Here is a 12,548-nt window from a genome sequence, read left to right on the forward strand (position 1 = left end):
TTAGCTCTGCTCAGGAACCACTGCCTGGCAGGGCTCCCCCAGACCCTGCTGCGGGCTCTGCCTCAAAGCAGGTCAGCACTGCCCAGCCTGCGGGGCTCATTGGCAGCCTCAGGAGGGGCACCTGGGAGCAAACCACCGGGCTTTTAACTCCTGCTAAGCCTCAGCATATCCTAAGGGCAGTTAAACATAATGAGAGTTCCCTTCCACTACAAGCTTGTAAATCAGCAGAGTCCAAAGCTTTGGCAGTGACGGTTGTGTCCCTATAAATCTCACAAACAGGTGTGAGCAATGTGTGCAACTGGAATTTCTGCACGTGCAAATCCAAGAACCAGCCACGTGTTCAGGAAAGCTTGGGAAAAGTAGAGAAAACTAAACAAAAATCCCTCCCTTGGTTTCAAAAGCTTGTTTTGATTTTTCTCTAACCGTGCTGCTAAATGTTGCCACCTGTGATGTCAGGAGATCCCAATCAGCCTTCACCACACTTTTTTTTAAAGTGAATTAATCTTTCTCAATGCCTAACCCACGGTCATTTGAGCTGTTCAACAATGCATGCCAAATGAATTTACAGCCTATGTTATGGAGCAGGAAAAAAATAAGCCAGGAGATGAAAAGGAGAGAAGCAGGAGAGCCCAGTGTCTGACGGGCAATAAGGGCAGCGAGCCTCTCCCTGTCCCCTTCACTACCTCTGTGGGCAAACCCGAGCGGTGCCTGAGAAAGCCTTGCAGGAAACATGGAGAAAAAGGAAGACACAAGTAAAAGGTGAAAGTGTCCAAATGTATAATGAATCCTTCTGCAAACAACATAAATAATAAATCATTCACCCTGGTGTGACAAGACTGGCTTAGCTCCCCAGGTCCAGAACCTGCAGGCACCCACCGGCGCGAAGGGAAGTCTCCTGCAGCACTCTGAGTGATGGCCACCGTGAGCCAGCGTCTTTGTGCAAATATCAGGTGTTTGTTTACACAAACAAAATCCATAACTGGCCGAGCAGCCAGGGATCAGGTTAGGAAAGCTAAAGCCCTGATAGAATTAAATCTGGCCAGGGACATCAAGGGCAACAAGAAAAGCTTCTATAGGTACGTCAGCGATAAAAGGAAGAGGAGGGAAAATGTGGGTCCCCTCTGGAACGATACAGGAGACCTGGCTACCCAGGATATGGAGAAAGCTGAGGTACTCAAAGACTTTTTTGCATCAGTCTTCACTGGCAAGTGCTCCAGCCACACCACCCAGGTCACAGAAGGCAAAGGCAGGGACTGGGAGAGTGAAGAACCACTCGCTGTAGGAGAAGATCAGGTTCGAGACCGTCTAAACAACCTGAAGGTGCACAAGCCCATGGGACCTGATGAGATGCATCAGCAGGTCCTGAGGGAACTGGTGGATGAAGTGGCCGGGCCACTCTCCATCATATTTGAGAAGTCCTGGCAGCCCGGTGAAGTGCCCACTGACTGAAAAAGGGGAAACATAACCCCCAGTTTTAAACAGGGGAAAAAAGGAAGACCCAGGAAACTACGGGCCGGTCAGTCTCACCTCCCTGCCTGGCAGGATCATGGAGCAGATCCTCCTGGAAACTGCTCGGGCACATGGAAGATAAGGAGGTGATTGGTGACAGCCAACATGGCTTCACTGAGGGCAAATTGTGCCTGACAAATTTGGTGGCCTTCTATGACGGGGTTACAGCATCGGTGGATAAGGGAAGGGCAACTGACGTCACCTACCTGGACTTGGGCAAAGCATTTGACACTGTCCCACACGACGTCCTTGTCTCTAAATTGGAGAGACGTGGATTTGACAGATGGACCACTCAGAGGATTGGCTGGATGGTCACAGTCAAAGAGTTGTGGTCAATGGCTCAATGTCCAAGTGGAGATCAGTGACAAGTGGTGTTCCTCAGGGGTGGGTACTGGGACCGGCACTGTTTAACATCTTTGTCGGCGATATGGACAGTGGGATCGAGGGCACCCTCAGCAAGTTTGCTGACGACACCAAGCTGTATGGTGGGTCGACACACTGAAGGGAAGGGATGCCATCCAGAGGGACCTGGACAGGCTGGAGAGGTGGGCTCATGTGACCCGCATGAAGTTCAACAAGGCCAAGTGCAAGGTCCTGCACATGGGTCGGGGCAATCACAGGCATATCTACAGGCTGGATGGAGAATGGATGAAGAGCAGCCCTGAGGAGAAGGACTGGGGGGTTTTGGTGGATGAGAAGCTCAACGTGACCCAGCAATGTGTGCTGGCAGCCCAGAAAGCCAACTGTGTCCTGGGCTGCATCCCCAGCAGCGTGACCAGCAGGTTGAGGGAGGTTGGAACTAGATGTTCTTTAAGGTCCCTTCCACCCCAAACCATTCTATGATTCTCTGATGCATAATGCTTCCTTCAAGGACAACTGGTAAAACAGATATCTTATCCAGTAAAAAATTCAACTTGTGATCCACCAGTAAAGTAAGTTTTTAAGTAACCATTCAAAACACTAGAAATCCCAAAGCTGCTTTGATTGGAGAGAAAAGGCTTTTAAGAACTGTAAGCATTATTTGAGATAAAATGGATTAATATTGACCATTAAGTCAGTGTATTTTCTATTTACTTATTATTACTATAGATCAAGCTAATAAATTTTCCTTTAAGACCCTTTGCATTTTTACTTTACTAACTTCATGCAAATATGTCCTTTGCCTGTAGCTTCCTCTGACTGTGCTCTGAAGGCAGACTAGAGATCTTGAAACTTCCAGTGATCATCACCCAAGTCACAGCGGCAAGGCCTGACTCACTCTCACATAACGTTTACTGTCAGCAAGCATTGATGTGCTCAGTGTAGTACCCCCGATTTCCAGACAGGGAAAGGCTCTGTGGAAAGTGGGTGGAAGAGCTGAGCAATGGAGGTTGCCTGCGTGTTCACAGCCACGTACTCTGCGTTCTGCTCATTCTCCCTTAGACATTAAGGTGTACTCCAACCATGTTTTGTTGAACCAAACCAACATGTAATCTGCCTTCCTATCCGACACAAGAAAGCATTTCCTGAGAAATGCTGTCAGGATAATCTAGTCTTTCCTAGCATGCAAAAAGTAATTAGACAATAATGAAATAAAGAGTTGTGATTAATCGTTTTATTTTGCTAACAACAAAAGCGACATGTAAAGATTAAAATGCCAACAAGTGTCCCATAAATCACTATGGATATTTACTGCTATGGACCAAATACTCAATGCTTGCTAGCTCCTGTCTTTGAACCAGGGCAAAATTCAGATATCACATCATGGTACACAAATCTCTGCACTTCTCTGAAGTGACAAGGGCTGTGGCTATAAATTACTATCCACTTCAACATACAAACAATATCAACTATATTTAGGGAACTTTTTTCCCTGTTTATGTGAAAACCTGAATCTTAGCCTTTGAGGTAAAGAAAAATCTGTGCTTTGGGTGGTTATATTAGATTTCTACTATGCCTTCAAGTTTCTCATTAACTTTCTTTGCCAATATTTCTTTTCAGATAGAGTAAAAAAAATCACATAAAAGAATGAACTCTGTTCTATAAAAAGCCAACATTATGGAACATTTTGATAGAACTTCAAAATCTAGTGTTATCCTGTGGTGTCAGCACCAGTTACTGGTTGGAAAACACCTTCTGATTTAATTTTATCCAAAAGGAATCCAGATTGTGGATGCCAAGACCATACCATCATGCAAGCCAAAGTACAAATGGGTATCATCAAGATTCGCTTTAAAAGCACTGTCCTCATCCAAACTAGACACATTTTTATTATAAACCATGGCTAGAATTCAGTTGTTATGGAGGCAGCTAGAAAAGTAATCCAATATCAAATGAATCAAATCATTATTTTAGTATAGGATTAGTTAAAATGCAAAATGTAGCAAAAACTTTTCAGGAAGGCCATGGGAATATTACTGTGCGAGTCCTACTAGCAGATAGTGTAGATCAGTAAATCTTCAGACACTTTAGATATTTAGCAAAGTTCTCCCTCTGGGCATATCCTGAGTCCCTGAAGTCAGTAAGATTTCTGACTTTGATTCAGTGGCATCAGAATCAGGCCTTTTGTGTGCAATTTCTTTTTTAATTAAACACCATTAATATGGAGTTTGTTTCAGATTTACATCCCAGTAAAATATAGTATGTGCCATCTGGAGTTCATTAATGCTGCCCTTTACCTACAGTACATGCCAGGGGACACATCTATTACACAACTAAGGCTCACACAAGACAAAACAGAGCAGTCAGCAAAAAGATGAGCAGTCTTTTTGGTATTAAAAACCCAAGCTGAATCAATTAACGTCTACTCTGATTTTCAAAGGGCTGAAACAGGGGAATCGGGATTGCCACGGACTGCTGGCCAGTCTGAACAGCATCTCACACAGGTTGCTCTGCAATCAATACCAAGCTGCTTCCAGCAGAATAAATTCTGGCTATGAACTGTGACAAAATCAGCCTCGTGCAATGCCCAACATCATTTGGGCTGCAGCTTTCCAGACCAGATGCGGGTTTCGGTTAGTGCTGGGACACCTCATCCTGGTCAGTCTGGGGAAGCTCAGGGGGCGTCCCCTTCTCCGACACCCAGACCCGCAGCCAGGCCTCCCGGCTGTGCTGTCAAACGGCAGCTGAGCCTGGGACCAACAACAGGAGAAAGGGAGAGCCCAGAAACATTAGTTAAAAGGATAGAAAATACACATTCTGCATCTTAAACTGACTTCTTTTCACCCAAGCTCTATGAAAAATAAGGTCCCTGTTTGCACGTGACCTTGTCAAGGTCAAACAATCGTGGCACCAGTGGAATAACTCGAAAAAGCAGCACAACAGGATATCTATTGGGCTTAAAGAAAGACAACGCTCTACACCCTGCCGCTTGCGTGTGTCTGAGGAAACAAATTTTGTCCTCCAGACGTTTTCTCAAGCCTTTCCAAGCTATTTCTCCTCAGACACTGCCTCTGCTTTTACCGAGTACAAAAGGGAGGGTCACGCTGGAGGATACAGGAAGCTACACAGATGAAATTTATTGAACCCACATCTTGATTCTGCATCATCAGTGAATAACAAATCCCTAGTCATGTGTTCCTGGAAATAATGATTTGTGGATTTGCATAGAACTGAAGAGTCTTTTAAAAATCTATAAGGATATCATTCTCTGTTAGAATAATTTCTACAGAATTATATTAAATTCCTGAGATCTTTTGGGGGTTTAGGTCTATTTGACTATAGAGCACTTGGCTGTAAGTGCCAAAGGAAAATCAGGGAATTACTTTTCTGGGTTAGATGACTGGTAGGAATTGCTTAGTATTTGCCACCAATAATAGCCAACACTTGATGCTCTAGGGACAAGTGAGCTCCCCTTTTCCTTTGCATGCAGATAAGTGCTACTAGCCAGTTGTGCTCAACTAAAGCTAGGATTACAGGGGTGATGTAATTTGGAAGTCTGAAGTATTGGCTAATATTTGGCTGCTTTTACCAATACATATATTAGTACAAATGCTCTTATCTGTCTTAAAATTACTCAGTCCTGTTAGAGTCTCACAGCCAGGGTAGTTGGATGGAATAGCTTTGTGTTCAAATCCTACATCCCAGTCAATTGGTATGTGTAAAATTTTTAGATCCTTCTTTTTTTTTTTTTATTTTTCCATTTCACCTGAACCTCTGCTATTGAGCTGCACTGGAGAAGGTGATAAACTTAGAAGACAGGTGTTTTAAAGGAAAGTTTTAACAAAGATCATTATTTAAAGGCCTTCAATGGTGTCCTGGTTTCAGCTGAGAGAGTTAATTTGTTTTCTAGTAGCTGGTGTAGTGCTGTGGTTTGGGTTGAGGATGAGAATACTGTTGATACCACACTGATGGTTCAGTTGTTGCTGGGTAGTTGTTGTGCCTACACCAAGTCAAGGACTTGTCAGCTCCCCAGGCCCTGCCAGGTGCAGAAGAAGCCGGGAGAGCAGAGCCAGGACAGCTGACCCAGGCTGGCCAGAGGGATGTTCCCTGCCGTGTCACCTCGTGCTCTGGATAGAGCTGGGGAGGCTGGCCGGGAGGGGGGATCGCTGCTCGGACACAGGCTGGGCGTCGGGTGGGTTTATTTTCCTTTTGCGTGTGGGGAGCAGTTGCATTTGTGCATCACTTGTTTTATTGTTATGATTATTATTACTATCATTATTATTGTTATTACTATTATTATTATTATCTTCCTTTGTTATCCCATTAAGCTGTTTTTATCTCAACCAATGAGTTTGGTTCTCCATTCCCCTCCCCACCCCCACCAGCTGCATGGTGCTTAGCTGCCGGTGGGGGCAAGACCACGACAAATGGTCAACATTCATTTGCTGATGCTATTTTGAATTTGAGCCATCTGCAATAAAAGGTAATATTTCAGAGATGCATTTTTGGGGAAAAATAAAAAAAAAGTTAGGAGAAGTTTTATTCTTCATATAAATTGCCAGTGCACTTGGAAACTTTCTGAAACTTCACCAAGTAGGAGGTGTTGACAACTGTCACTTTGAGAGCATAGAATAAGGGAAAGATTTATAGGCACACAGTTCCACAAATATATTCAAGACTAGTGCTTTTCATGACAACCCATGGGCCTTAAGCACATTCTTAAAAGTCTTCTTAAAATGGGGCGCTATTTTTTCCATCAGGGCCCTAGTGACAAATGCAGCTCCCCCTAGTCAAGGTGTTCTTGTACCCTCACCCCAGGGCCATCCGCCTTTTGACTCACCCCTACAGAAGCTAAACTCTCTACCAGGCTGATATTTCCAGGTGAAGAACAAGTTACTACTTGGAAAGCTGACAAGAGCCAATACAAAACAGACGGGAAGTCCACTGCAAAAGAAAGTATTATGCAGTCCCTACACCAAACTCCATTTCTGAGCACCCTGAAGCACCTACCATGCACTTAAACGTACAGAGAAGAGCAAAAGTGTAGAATAGGTGGTAGGTTAAGACTGCTGTACGTCAGCTGAGAGCTGCGAGCCTGGACTGACAGCAGTGAATGTCTCCTGCCAGTAAATCATTATTTTACCCTACACATGCTTCTCTGGAAGCATGGTGATGTGAGAAATAACAAACAAAAGTCAATCTGACTCCAATGCATTTGTTTTCTAATTTCTGTTTGCATTTTAAGCAGTGTCAGTAGAGGCGCAGCCACATTAACTGAAAGGAAAAGAAATCTTGATGAGATAGATGACATTTAAAACCACCAAGGGAGCAAGCAGCTGGAAAAAAAAAAAAGAACTTTCTGTTTTTAATCTAACAGCACAGAACAGAGAGCAGCTCTCACGATACACAGTATATGCATTGGAGTTCAGAAAATAGGAAATGTCCAAATCAGTTACTCGGTGAGCACAGAAACCAGATTACTTTGTTACAGTAATTCATCATAACTTGTATTACCCTGAAACACCAACATTTCCAGCTGCAGAGGACATTTATCAACAATTACAGGCCCTGACATTTCAACTCGATCACATATGATGGAGACTCTAGGAAGACCCTGATGAGTAAAGGGAGCAGGAAGGTGCAGCCCATGTAACCAGGGAAAGGACGAGACCTTGCCTCCCGTGGGCTTGCTGACCTCCTAAAGCAAAGCTGTTGAAATCAGAGCTGTGTTTATTAACCACACCACAGAGAAACTAGGCATCGGCGGGGGGGGGGGGGAACATTGCAAACATAGAATGCAAAACAGGACATTGGAAAATGGATTATACAAAGCCTTTAGGCAGTAGATGATTCATGGGTAACATATAGATATATATAAAACACACATTGTGTACATATTTATATATGCATAAACACATATAGGAACTAACCTCACAGGCATGCTCCACCATGATGCACACTGCCTGTCTGCTTTACCTGAGGATAGTACATTCCTTGTATGCAGTACACTTCATTTTAAAACCTGTAGGCTGTTCCTAGCAGACAGATTTAAAAGGATTTTTACGATTCACGCTGCAAAAAAAAAAAAAATCCATCCCTGCTGCATAAGATTATATTTTCCATCTCTATCCTCTGAATAGTGGAATTGGATGAGAAATGATTCATCAATCAGTCCGGGGAAGCATTTAGAGGACAGAGAAGAAAAAGGAAAAATAAAAAAAATCAACCATACAGTAAAATCTGCTCACCATGTACACACCCCCAAAGTGAAGAATCAGACCAGCCTAACTGAGGAGAAGCTAAAGATGAATTTCACAAGAAGGCTGCAGTTGCTGGGTGATGCACTGTAAATCCTGCTCCCTCCGGGGAGAATGAGCTCATTGCGAAGATCCAGCAGCCGCCCCTCAGCCATTGCAGTGTCACTGCAGCTTGCAGCTGAGTGCAGGCACGTCATCACACGAGCTCCCTGAAATCTGAAAGCCCTCCCTTTCTGAAATCTAAGTCAAGCATACTGCTATAAAACCAGCTCACCTCCAGCGCAGACTGAGGTCCCCTTGTACCTGGATGCTGCTAGAAAGACTTGTGTTTTCAGCTTAATTATTAAGTCAGAGATGTGCATCCAGCACAGGCTGAATCTGAACTGAACTCCTCTAGAAGAAGGGGATAAATTACTGAAAATGGCAGAGAAGATCTGAACGATATTCAGATTTAAAAATAGCTAGCAGCCTTTGTACTTGCTCCTAGCAAAGGAGATGGAGCCAAGTTATATGGAAATCCTTACATGTGTAGGTGCAGGGTCAGGCATTGGAGCTTACCTCATAGGAATGTCCTTACTGAATAACCCTATACTCGAAATTATGTGGAAATGGTCACATGGGGGAAAAAAGGCAGGTGTCTTTACAAACTCCTGTAAGGTATGATTTGAGAATTAAAGCACTGCAAATATAAAAGCATATCTTTAACCCCTAGCTTGCTGTCTCTCACTGCTTTTTCTAACTGAAAAATTATTCATTTTCAATATTCATACTCACCACACTGAAAACTGAATAACAAATACAGATAGAATGAATGTATCTGGTTACAAGATACTTATAACAGCCCCACCCTGCAAAATTATCTAGAAGTAAAGAGGATATGGGGCTTATTTATTTGTTTTTCATGTCTTCCTGACAGTGAAGACTGGTAACCATTCCCAGCAAATGTCAGTGAACTGCTGACAGCGTGACAGAATGATCTGAGCACAGGACTGGAAGACAGAAACCTGCCTGAAGTATATTCTCAGTTTTTGGAACGGAGGGTGTGCGGTTTTTCCCCCTTAAACAATACCTAAATATCTGGGACTTTCCATTTAAAAACCTGGCTTTCCCTGAGTCCAAAGCCCCTGACTCTGTGCAGCACCTGAATGCAAAGCCAAGAAACATGTGCAACTTCTACCCAGAGTCCTAGAAACTGGATGCTATTTTTGTGGTTAACCACTGCTGTATTTCTCATGCCCTCTCCCCCTGCTCTGCAGTTTAATTATCCTTTGCCAAAGGCACATGCAGTGGCACTTTGAGAAAACCATTAGAACAAGATTTCTATTTACTTCATAGAAACACCTAGAAAGATAAAAACATGACAAAATTTCTCGTGATGGGAAGCTGCAAGAACAGAATCTCTTTGGGTTTTGCTATCAAAGTCATAAACTCACAGTTTTCCTTTTTTCTGTCCATCCATACTGTGCTGCATGGTGTGAAACAGTAGTATTACTCACGGACTCCTCATTTACAGGGGTGGTTTTTCCTACCCCCCAGTCCTGGCTGCTGATCTGGAACTTTCCGCCCTGATGGCACCTCACTGAAGGCAGTAAGTCTCTGTGGGAATACAATGCTGGTCTGCAAGAGATCTGTGCCTCAACGTCCAACCACAGAGCTACTGAATGTAGCGTCAAACACAGGCAAAGGTCAGGTGCACAACCGACTCCAGAAATCTCTGTCTTCAGCTTTGACAAGAACTCATCACTTTTCCTTGCTCCTTCATCACACAAATACTTCTCAAAATTAGATCATCTCGCTGCAGCTCAGCCCGCTCCACGCTGAGCAGACCATCAACGCACACGTTTAACCGAGGAATCATCACCCTCAAGATGCAAGGACTGGCCGTGGCTCTGGCAAGAGCTGCGCAAACAATAGCTTTTGAACTCTTGGATAAATAAAACTGTTTTCTATTTTTAGAGTTGAATTGCAACATTTTGTGGGAGTTTCTAAGTAAAACAAAAACATTGAAAGCAGTGTTGTAAGTGGTGTAAAGCAAGAGGCCATCGGTAGTTTACATCACTCAAAGAATCAGTTTTTGTTTTTCAGCTGGCAAGTGCTAGGGCAGAAGCGTTCTTCTGGCAATTTCCATGTACTGAGCTGTATCCACTGCAGGCTTGTCCACAGCACTCCACTGCACAGTGCTTTATCACGTGGAACAAAACTGTTAACGATCCTTAAAAACCTGAAGTTAGCAAGTAAACAAGAGCTGCCAAAATTTTTGTGCTCCACTTTTCTGATTCACACTAGAAGCAGACAGAATTTATTCCATTTTAGAGGTTGAAAAGCAAACCAACAGAAGTCTGTTTTTTGTTTTAAACATCTGATTTCTGTCTTTTCCAGCTATCTCAGCACACTGTTCACAACTTATCTGTAATACAGATCAGCAGGTCAGCCAGGTGATTTTACACGTAGCACTCTGCACAGCTATCTACAGAAACTGGGCATGAATCTTTTCCTCAGCCTCTTACTCAGTAACTGCTAGAGGTAAACATGAAAGACGCTGCACAGAACGCACAGCAGAGCCCTGGGATTGCAGTGATGCCAGAGGCACCTTTTTTTTTTCTTCTTCTTTCTCTCCAAATGGAACAAAATTAATCCTTCTTAGTCAAGAAAATACTGTGATGAGATCCTGAGGTACAGCGCATTAAGCAACGCTTTGATAAACAGGGACGCTGCTCTGCTGAAGAATATGCAGACGGCAGGAGCAATAGAGGGCCGCATTCACTCCGGATCCTGTTCTGCAGGAGACTGCTTTGCACCCCATCCTCTGGAGCAGAATAACCACACCTTGGGGCTACAGGCAGATAAAAGATGTCCAGAGAGAGCCCTTCTTTGCTTGGCTTTCAGGTAAGCTTCGATCTGCATTTCTAATGTCAAATCTGGTTCTATGAGCACCTTTTAAAGTAAGAGAATGGTATTTCTGAGTCCTAATGGTAGAGCATCCATTTGAAAATCTAAAATAAAGTCCTATTTGAATATCTAAAATAAAGTCCACAGACAATGCGTCCTGTCTTCTGCACCTGTCCAGGCTGCAAAGCCAAATGATGATTCTGTAAGGAATGAATGATACTAATCATCAGATTTCTGTCACTGGGTCATCAGAAATTGCTGTAAGAAAAAATTAATACATAGAAAAGAGACAAGCGTATGCAAGGAACAGTGATGCACACTCATAAATTAAACTTGAAGAAATCAAATCTCACAAAAAAGTAACAAGATTGACCCAAACAGAGGACTCAGGCTCTTTTGCACCCAAGTCTTGGTTTTATTTCACCTGTAAGAGGATCTCATTTTCTCTGTCCTCTACCCCTGTAGTGCAAAGGCCTGTTAAAACCTAACATTAAAAATTATACCAAAGGAAGCTTCCATGTCCATTTAGTTTCTCCCAAATGCTGATGGATTGGGGAGATATTATTTTACTCCTCACTTCCTTCATTACTTATAGGACGTATGTCCCGTTCAGAGTCTCCCAGTCAGATTCCATGAGCTCGGCTGACTCTAGGGCTGCCAGAAGAAATGCACACAATCGGGGTGCTCACCAGCAGCTTTCAGGACTGGTGATATTTGTGGCTGCCGTTCTGTTGGGGGCTTCAGGGGTGGTGGGGAGCAGCGTTTGGGTGTGGAGGCAGGCTGTGGCTCAGGTCATGCCATCCCAGAGGCAGCTTGGGGGGCTCCAAGCCTGTGGTGCCAGGGCTCCCCAGCAGCACCCAATGGCTTGTGCCCAACAGTTTGACCAATCTTACCCACTTCTAAGCTAATATGAGCCAATTAAAGAGTGGCTACATAAGACTCTTCCCATTTAAATCACTTTAGAAATACATTTGCTTAAACTGATATAATTTTCATGGGCAGACTTAGCCCCTAATTCCTTTCCTTCTTTAGACTGCATATTAAATCAGTTCATTAAATTCCCTGTGTCAAGATTGTTTTGGTTTTTAAATCTCAGGTATAAAGAAGTCAAACCAATAGACTATGTGTATCTGTTAGATCTCCTCATGTCAACAGCCTGGATAAGCATGAACAGCTCAGAAATGAGTATCTGAGCACAGTTTGGTAGTTAATGATGAACACCATTCCAAGAAATGCACAGCATAAAAATATACATACTGCTTTGTTTCCCAGAGGCAGCCAGGAAGGTTAATAACTAAGCCATTGTTGGGAGTGAAAAAAGCAGATGAAAACAGGTAGTTCTCAGATTTCAGCAGCTTTTAAGGGCCTGTGTTTTGCACAGGTGAGCAAAACAGCAGTGTCATGCCACTGGAGAGGACTAGGAGGCACATAACGAAAGCAGTGAGCTTCATCTCTTGTGTTGCATGGAGTGATGTCACCATCTGAAGTGATGAGGCACATTCTCCCAAATCAGTCCTGAGACTGCCCTCTGGT

The 12,548-nt window shown here is 43.6% G+C and overlaps 1 protein-coding gene across 22 annotated transcripts in view; it reads right to left on the minus strand.

Moving 5' to 3' along the window:
- The window catches only part of JAKMIP3 (Janus kinase and microtubule interacting protein 3), a 94,632-nt gene extending 84,314 nt beyond the window's left edge, over positions 1-10,318 (minus strand). For 20 of the 22 annotated variants that reach the window (XM_054831133.1, XM_054831134.1, XM_054831132.1 and 17 more), the window contains exon 1: positions 8,118-8,347. The gene's annotated coding sequence lies outside the window, so the exon portion shown is untranslated. The other 2 variants (XM_054831117.1, XM_054831116.1) reach the window with 2 other exon arrangements.
- Positions 10,319-12,548: the final 2,230 nt, after the last annotated feature.

The sequence above is a fragment of the Grus americana genome, chromosome 7 (assembly GCF_028858705.1).
Source record: "Grus americana isolate bGruAme1 chromosome 7, bGruAme1.mat, whole genome shotgun sequence".
In the NCBI taxonomy this organism is placed as follows: Eukaryota; Metazoa; Chordata; class Aves; order Gruiformes; family Gruidae; genus Grus; species Grus americana.